The sequence below is a fragment of the Coregonus lavaretus genome (assembly GCF_964263955.1).
Source record: "Coregonus lavaretus genome assembly, chromosome: 18".
NCBI lineage: Eukaryota > Metazoa > Chordata > Actinopteri > Salmoniformes > Salmonidae > Coregonus > Coregonus lavaretus.
This window is the reverse complement of record NC_140005.1, coordinates 8,677,078-8,685,779: the sequence shown is the minus strand read 5'-3', so window position 1 is coordinate 8,685,779 and position 8,702 is coordinate 8,677,078. Positions and strand designations below refer to the sequence as shown.

Sequence of the window (8,702 nt, the reverse complement as noted above, 5' to 3'; positions counted from 1 at the left end):
TAAATAACAATGGTGCCTTGAGGCTTGTCCCATAGAATTGCATTGCATGGGGTGTCTTGAGACATCTTGAGCCACAAGACATGTCACAAAACATGTCTTCAAAATGTTTCTCGAGTCATCTTAAGATGTCTTAAGACATGTCTTCAGAACAGCCGTGTCTTAAGACGTCTCAAGACACAGGTGAATGCTGGGTATGTACAGTCTGCATGACAACTTATGTAACGTGTTACTACATGCTACATAAGAGTCTACGTTCCAGATGTTATAACAAGGTGTTATGTCATTTACTAAGCTCTGTGCCACATTATTACATTTAATGGAATGATGGGTGGCATAACCATGTCATATGCCGTTATAGAGTGTGCACAGAAACCTTAAAGGTCGACTTCCGGCCAAAACACAAAAATAACGTATTTAAACTGTACAACTGATCAATGCACCATCATACTAGGTCATTTAATGCTTAAAAACAAAACATTGATTAATAAGATACTTGAACACACAAGTGTCATTTCTTACTGAGCTCTACAGCTTCTGCCCAAAAACAAATCCTGTGAAATGATGTCAACACATACTGGAGGAGTTACTGTCTAGCTTCGCTAACAAACTAGCTACGTCGGTTGTGGCTCACAAGACCAGAATGACAGGTCGATGAACCACTAAAGGCACACTCCATTTCTGTTGGACCCCTTTTTTTGCTGTACATGCTTCCTTCTTTTTACTCTGTAATTTAGGTTAGTATTGTGGAGTAACTACAATGTTGTTGATCCATCGTCCGTTTTCTCCTATCATAGCCATTTAACTCTGTAGCTGTTTAAAAGTCACCACTGGCCTCTTGAGGAAATTCCTGAGCGGTTTCCTTCCTCTCCGGCAACTGAGTTAGGAAGGACGCCTGTATCTTTGTAGTGACAGGGTGTATACACCAGCCAAAGTGAAATTAATAACTTCACCATGCTAAAAGGGATATTTAATGTCAGCTTTTCTTTACCCATCTTCCAATAGGTGCCCTTCTTTGCAAGGTATTGGAAAACCTCCCTGGTCTTTGTGGTTGAATCTGTGTTTGAAATTCACTGCGTGACTGAGGGACGTTAAAGATTATTGTATGTTTGGGGTACAGAGATGAGGTAGTCATAAAAACATTATGTTAAACACTATTATTGCACACAGAGTCCATGCAATTTATTATGTGACTTGTTGAGCACATTTTTACTCCTGGATTGATTTAGGCTTGCCATAAAAAAGGATTGAATACTTATTGACTCAAGACATTTCAGCTTTTCATTTTTTATTAATTTGTACATTTTCAAAATACAAAATTCCACTTTGACGTTATGGATTGCTATGAATTGCAGCTTTAAATTACAGAGCATTTCTGTTAAAAACAATATTTTGGGGGAATAGAATAAACATTTTGTTGAAAACTGGATCCTTGATGGAGTAGTGTGGATCCCTGTTAGCCAACCAGGCCCTGTTGTGCATCTAAGGGTATATTGTAGATGAATAATATGACATTGTATTGTATTGTACCCTCTAAACTTCTTCCACAGATCCCTCGGTCAAATTTGTTTCATCTGTTTTTGCTAGCAATATTATTTTTCGATCTGGCCACGGACCCCAGTTTGGGAACCACTGATCTAAAGCACTGGACCCCTCTTAGCCTACTGATATATTTTTGAACATGTGCTGACATCTAGTGGTTAAATCTGACTTTTTAAAGATTCATATTTATTTATTTTTACAGTTTTCACATAGATTCAATCACAACACAGTTCAGTGGTGGATGTATCACATAGTTATTTTAAACTTACATTTCATCACGATAAAAGGTTCAAAGGTCAGGTAAATTCATAGTCAACAGATACATTGAAATAGCAAGGTATGTTTACATCATTCACACTTCTTACAGGTTCTTTCAAGGCTGCACATTCAACAGGTCAACAGGTCATCAGGTCAACAGGTCAGCAGGTCATCAAAAGGAGAAAAATCAAGAAGGCCGAGATACAAAAATGATCTTACAAAAAAGAGCTAGTTCAGGTTAATGCCTCATGAGCTTAGTGTTACTATCCCATCCCAACCCACAATATAAGATGGTTTACTCCATTGTTGGTAAACAATGTAATTGCAAACAAACACTGATTAAATATAGTTCAAACTATCATTTCATCTCATGGATGTTCAGTCTTTGCATCCAGAAGTCTATACATTTTAGTGGTTACATTTCTCGAGCCCTATTCCTCATTTGTTTACCAAACAAGTGACGGGGTGACCGCCATAGAGATCCTATTCAGGATCCTCATCAGGGTGGAGGATTGAGCTGCCTGCCTACCTGCCTGCCCTTGGAACTGACCAGCACCTCCGACCAGCACCTCTACTGACCATCTAGCTATGAGCTTCCAGATCCTCTAATGACCGCGACTGTCCATCTGCTGGAGGTTTCAGGAAACACTCAAATACACTTGATTTGGATGACCTAGCTACTGTTGTAGCCTATATTTCTTTTTAAATGACTTCTTGTTGTTTATTTTGCTTAACAAGCGCTTTGAGATTCTGTCTAATGAAAAGCACTATAAAAGTGTAATAAATTATTATTATTATTATTATTATTAAATAGAACAATATCCTATCGTTCTAATCCTAATGCTATGGTGACTGCTATGTTGTTTTATGATTCCTAGATCGCCCCTTTCAAGTCCCAAAGAAGAATGAAGTATAAGTTTATCATCTCTATGTAGCATGTTCCATAACTTGCTACATTTGCACACACTGTATATATATTTTCTGTTGTATTTTTGACTTTATGTTTTGTTTTACCCCATATGTAACTCTGTGTTGTTGTTTTTATCGCACTGCTTTGCTTTATCTTGGCCAGGTCGCAGTTGTAAATGAGAACTTGTTCTCAACTGGCTTACCTGGTTAAATAAAGGTGAAATAAAATAAAAAATAAAAAAAATGTTCCAACAATACAGGGCATGGTAACTAATACACTATATATACAAAAGTATATGGACACCCCTTCAAATTAGTGGATTCAGCTATTTCAGCAACACCGTGACAGGTGTATAAAATTGAGCACACAGCCATGCAATCTTCATAGACAAACATTGGCAGTAGAATGGCCTTACTGAAGAGCTCAGTGACTTTCAACGTGGCACCGTCATAGGATACCAACTTTCCAACGAGTCAGTTCGTCAAATGTTTTGCCGTACTAGATCTGCCCCAGTCAACTGTAAGTGCTGTTATTGTGAAATGGAAATATCTAGGAGCAACAACTGCTCAACTGTGGTTTGGCGGTTGCCAAGTTATTATTATTTGTACATATTACTTCAACTACCTCAACTAGCCGGTTCCCCCGCACATTGACTCTGCACCGGTACCCCCTTGTATATATAGCCTCCCTAATGTTATTTTATTTTACTTCTGCTCTTTTTTTCTCAACTCTTTTTTGTTGTTGTTTTATTTTACTTTTTTATTAAAAATAAATGCACTGTTGGTTAAGGGCTGTAAGTAAGCATTTCACTGTAATGTCTGCACCTGTTGTATTTGATATGATTTGATTATTTGATTATTGTCCACTGGGTGGTGCAACAGTCCCACAGTTTCTATGTAATGTTTTGAACTGTATGATGTCACCTCAGAGGTCCACCTGGTGGAGAGTGCTGTGGTTCTGGCCAGGAGAGTGCTGTGGTTCTGGCCAGGAGAGTGCTGTGGTTCTGGCCAGGAGAGTGCTGTGGTTCTGGCCAGGAGAGTGCTGTGGTTCTGGCCAGGAGAGTGCTGTGGTTCTGGCCAGGAGAGTGCTGTGGTTCTGGACAGGAGAGTGCTGTGGTTCTGGCCAGGAGAGTGCTGTGGTTCTGGCCTCTCTCCCTGGTGAAGTGTTCACTGAGTTGTAAACTCTTGGAACAATGTCCTGTTTGGAGATGAAACATTAGAACATTTAAATTATTCAAATTATCGTTCTTTAAAACTATTGACTTATATAATGCATAGATTAATTAATGAAAGAGCAGGTACCTCTTCTAGTGAATGTTGTTCTTTAGGGATTTGCCATTTTCTGGCATGTATGATGTATCCAACACCAAGTACAGCAACTAAGCTTAATAATACACAAATAACACTACCCACAATGGTGATAACTGGTAACACTGAGGCTTTCCCATCCTCACCACTACCTGTTCACACACACACAAACACACACACACACACACACACACACACACACACACACACACACACACACACACACACACACAGATGAAGAAAGATGTTCATAAGATAATAGTTTCATACAGGCAGAATTATTCCAATCTTAACTAGAGAAGAATTACAATCATGATATCAAACCTTTGGTCATATTTTATTTTTAATGCCGATAAATTTAACTTTTATTCATATTATATTATTAGTAGGTTATTAAACAGTGATAGAGGTATGCAGTGAAGGTGACGGCTAAATGGTACTTACAGTCCTCCATGGGTTGAGAGATGGTCTGTGAGCTGACGTGGTTGCTGGTGGTGCATTGGATAGTCCCGTTGCCATTGGAGATGTTGATGTTGACCCCAGACAGAGACAGTAACTGTTGTGACAGTGTACACTGACCCCCGCCACAGACAGACAACATCCAGCCATCTTTAACTGAACAGTTCACTGTGACGTCACAGAGTCCCACACTTGTGTTGAAGAGAGACGTGACATCCATAACTGGTTTGGGAACATGATCTACAAGAACCAATGGAGTTGGGAAAGAGATCCCTACATCCATGAGTGGTCTAGAGACTATAATTGTATTAAATATACAAAAAGATGACTACCAGCACAAAAACTTGATTAGGCCTACATGCATTATTGAACCTAATCAGACACATTAAATGTACGGCAAATTACCAGAACTGAAACCTTAGAAAACTCACCCTGCACTAATAGTCTATATGTAGTAGTTGATTCATTCCATTTTTCCCGGTAGTTTGCCTTGTAAATTCCACTGTCTGTGTTCAACAGATTCTTAATGCACAGAGAATGGTTTGCGTTGTTATAGTCCACCTTCTCCTTGTATTTAGGAGAGGTCTCTTTGACTCCAACTATTACATCACTGTTCCTCATCCATTTAAGTCCTTTGATCATCTCAGGAGGTTCTGGAACAGCCAGACATATTGAACCCCCCTTCAACCCATACTGGTCCACTGAAGATTCCCCCCTGATTCCTAATGAGAGAGTGGTCCTCTGTAGCTCAGCTGGTAGAGCACGGCGCTTGTAACGCCAAGGTAGTGGGTTCGATCCCCGGGACCACCCATACACAAAAATGTATGCACGCATGACTGTAAGTCGCTTTGGATAAAAGCGTCTGCTAAATGGCATATTAATTAATAATAATTAATAATTAATAATGAGAGAGGACAAAGATCACATTTAGCATTTCACTGACAGTCATTTGACATTAATGTACAAATTGAGTCAATAAGTAATTTGCTGCCTAAAGTCAAAACTTTTCCAATTACCCGTGTTATGTGCACGAATTATTATTTCTAGAGTAAATGTCCAAAATCAAAAGTGATTCCTCCACACAATATAATGAATAGGTTACCTGTGGTGATACCTAGCAATAGAAGAAGAAACCCAAGTATATTCATATTTCTTTTGAAATTGAGAGACTAACTCTGCCTTCTTCTGTCAAAGTTCAGTCGCCTAATGATGCAATTTTAAACTCCTACTCAGTGGAAGTGGACTTTATTCACCAGATCTTTTCGGAAGGCTCCACCTCTACAGCTGGGCATAGATTTCATTGGATGTTGCCTACACTGCATAACGCACTGCAATGAATACTCCAATCATCAGCCTCGCCCCGCCCCTGTGTCATGTAAAACCCTCCCAACCTGAAATAGTCCCCAATCGTATTGTATTGTGACGTCATATCGTGTACAATTTCTCACAGCGTGAAACTGTTCCCAGTTCAATAATTCATTGCACGTTTTACACCGCGCACGCCGGGCTAACTAGTTGGTGGCTGAAGGTGGAGAGGAAACACGATGTCTAACAGACAGCTGTGGGATAAGGAGACGTATACTTGGATGGCGGAGGAGGAATGGAAGGAAAAAGCGGCAGAGGAGGTCTAAGAGAGAGAGGGAGGAAGATTGTAAGCTTGAGTCGGGGGGGAAATGGCGGGGAAAAGCGAGAAGGTTTGATAAAGAAGAATGGTAGGAAATGTAAGCAAAGTGAGCTGAAGACAGGAGGAGAAATGGAAGTGAATGAGGGTGAAGTATCGGAGGTGGTAGGTGTGGTGAAGTGCTCGGAGCCAGAGGCTGGCACAGAGGGTCAGGATAAAAATGAGTCTGTGACAGTAGGAGTGACTTTTTTGGAAAAAGTGGACCCTTGCTAACTAGCTACAGTGCAGGCTAACTCAAATGAGCTGCTAACGTAACGTTAGCTAGCTAGCTATCTAGCCAACTTGACATACTATATAGCTAGCTAGCTAAGTGAATTAAATACCACCAGCTACCTAACTTTATTAGCTAGCTATCTTGATGTAATTATCATTGTAAAAAACAAACTTCAAATGCATTTGTAGGTAACGTTAGCTAGCTAACTGCCATGGAGGAGGGTGAAAGGATAGCAGCCGCAACTGTCAAAGTGAGAGAGTAGGGTGTTCTGGATAGGGCAGGTACTTTTGTATAGTTCCAGTCCATAGAAGTGAGGACGGAGATAATAGTAACATAATATTCAGTGCTGTGTAATTTGAGTATAATGAAGTCAATTTCTTGTGAGGTTTTCTGTCCTCAGATACAGAGAGCTGTGAAAGCCTGTCTGCAGATGAAGAGGTCCCAATGAAGAGCAGTGGTTCTCAGTCCTGGTCCTGGGGACTCAAAGGGGTGCACATTGTTGTTTTTTGCCTTATAGTGCTACACAGCTGTTTAAACATGATCAACTCATCATCAAGCTTCAAGTTATATTTATGTATTCATTTGTGATGCTATCCTTGATATGATCCTGCTGTTGTCACATGCTACACATGCATCTATCTATCCAATGTTATCATGATTTGTTATTAGGGATATTATACTTTAGTAATCCACAATGACCTGGTAATGTAAAAGTCTAATAATGACATTATCTTCCATATTCCTACAGATACCTTGTAACTGGAGATTCCTTTAAAACTATTGCCTACCGTTACTGTGTAGGGCACTGCAAGGTTGGGTGACCAGGGCCATCTGGGACTGCCTCCTGGGTGGAATTCAGGCGTGTGAAGGCTACCTGTGTCCTGCATAACTTCATGGACCAGGAGGGAACCTGCAGCTCGCCGCCATGTGCCAGAGGAGAGGTCTGCTGCTCTGCAGGATGTTTCAAGGATGGGGGCCAACAACGCAGCGCGGGAGGTAATCCGTGTGCGGGAGATCTTTCCCTCCTACTTCTTTCGAAGAGGGTGCAGTTCCCTGACAACACCATAGACTACACTATGCACAACCAAATGCTCTTTTAAGAGCCATCCACATGGCAATAAGAGTATTCTTCCATTTACTTAGCTATGTCAACTGTAGTTATTCAATTCCCAGTTTCTTTCCCTTTTTGATTTCTACTTCTCAGGTGAGGGTGCTGTTCAGGTAAGGGTGATATAACCCACACCTACACACTCGTGTATCAATCTGGTTGATGGATTGTCATGTGCAGTAAGCAGGCTCAGGTGTATAACTGTGGCTCCTTCCACCTTCAAAGAATAGGCAAGAGGACCAACCATGGCGAATAGTAAGACACTTCATTATTTCTATTTATATAACTACGCTATATTGTTTGTCCTCGTGTGTCTGCATGTTTTTCAGTATAAAGTACTCTGCAGCCACTTAGTGTGGACACCAGGTGAGGCACAGAGATTCCTGTTGAACACTGTCTCTTTAACTACCTTATTTTCTCCATAACAGTCTCTCTCCTTCACTTCATCCGTCTTCTCCCTAAATCCTCTAGGTTATATCAGCTGTGTCGGTGAACCCCTCCCGCATCTGAACTGGCTACATATAGGGCACAGCATGATCAGAGGTGAGAGGTCACTTGTTCGGGTCAACAGGAAGTATTATTAAAGAGATGCTTTACATTGAAATACAGATAGAGCTGTAGTAGTCCCAGAGTTAATGATCCAGGGTGAATTTTGCATTTCACCTCCTGATGATTATGATGACGGACAGTGTTAGAATAAAAGAACACAAGGCTTAATCATGCTGTCTCTCGTCTGCAGGTGTGTTTTGATGTGAAAGAGGATGCCAACCCCCAGTCCTGTCATCGCCACCTCAACCGCTCTTGGGCCAACTGGGGGTCCAAGGCTGGTTAAGAGACATTTATTTAATTGTGATGAATTGAGAGAATATTAAGTTTAGTAGCACTATAATTCATTAATCATATGCTGTCTTCCCTGCTCCTCCATTCTTACCACTTTCCCTTTCTGTCTTTTACACTCGTTCTCACACCTCTCTACCCACCTCCTCTTTCTTACTCTGTTTTTATAATGCACACCAGATGTGCACTGAAGTACAGATTGAACTTGTATTTAAATTATAATATTATAATATTTATAATGCATGTATTATATATTTATAACACTTGGATAATTAACTTCTATCAATAAAGCGGTTCACATTCTCTACTGGTTGAAAATAAGTCTCTCATTTGATGAAATACTACACATATCCTGTGTCCTCAGATCAATGCAGATGAAGGAAATTAGA

The 8,702-nt window shown here is 40.4% G+C and overlaps 1 long non-coding RNA gene across 3 annotated transcripts; it reads left to right on the top strand.

The window, feature by feature from the left end:
- The first annotated feature begins 6,614 nt into the window (after positions 1-6,614).
- Positions 6,615-8,354, top strand: LOC311145377. Of its 3 annotated transcripts, none has more exons than XR_014614581.1 (4): positions 6,615-6,857; positions 7,117-7,364; positions 7,573-8,019; positions 8,216-8,354. It is a non-coding gene; the product is annotated as an uncharacterized lncRNA (long non-coding RNA). The 3 variants fall into 3 exon arrangements; XR_014614582.1 differs by lacking the exon at positions 6,615-6,857 and having other exon boundaries at positions 6,920-7,364; positions 7,573-7,731; positions 7,948-8,019; XR_014614583.1 differs by lacking the exon at positions 6,615-6,857 and having other exon boundaries at positions 6,920-7,364.
- Positions 8,355-8,702: the final 348 nt, after the last annotated feature.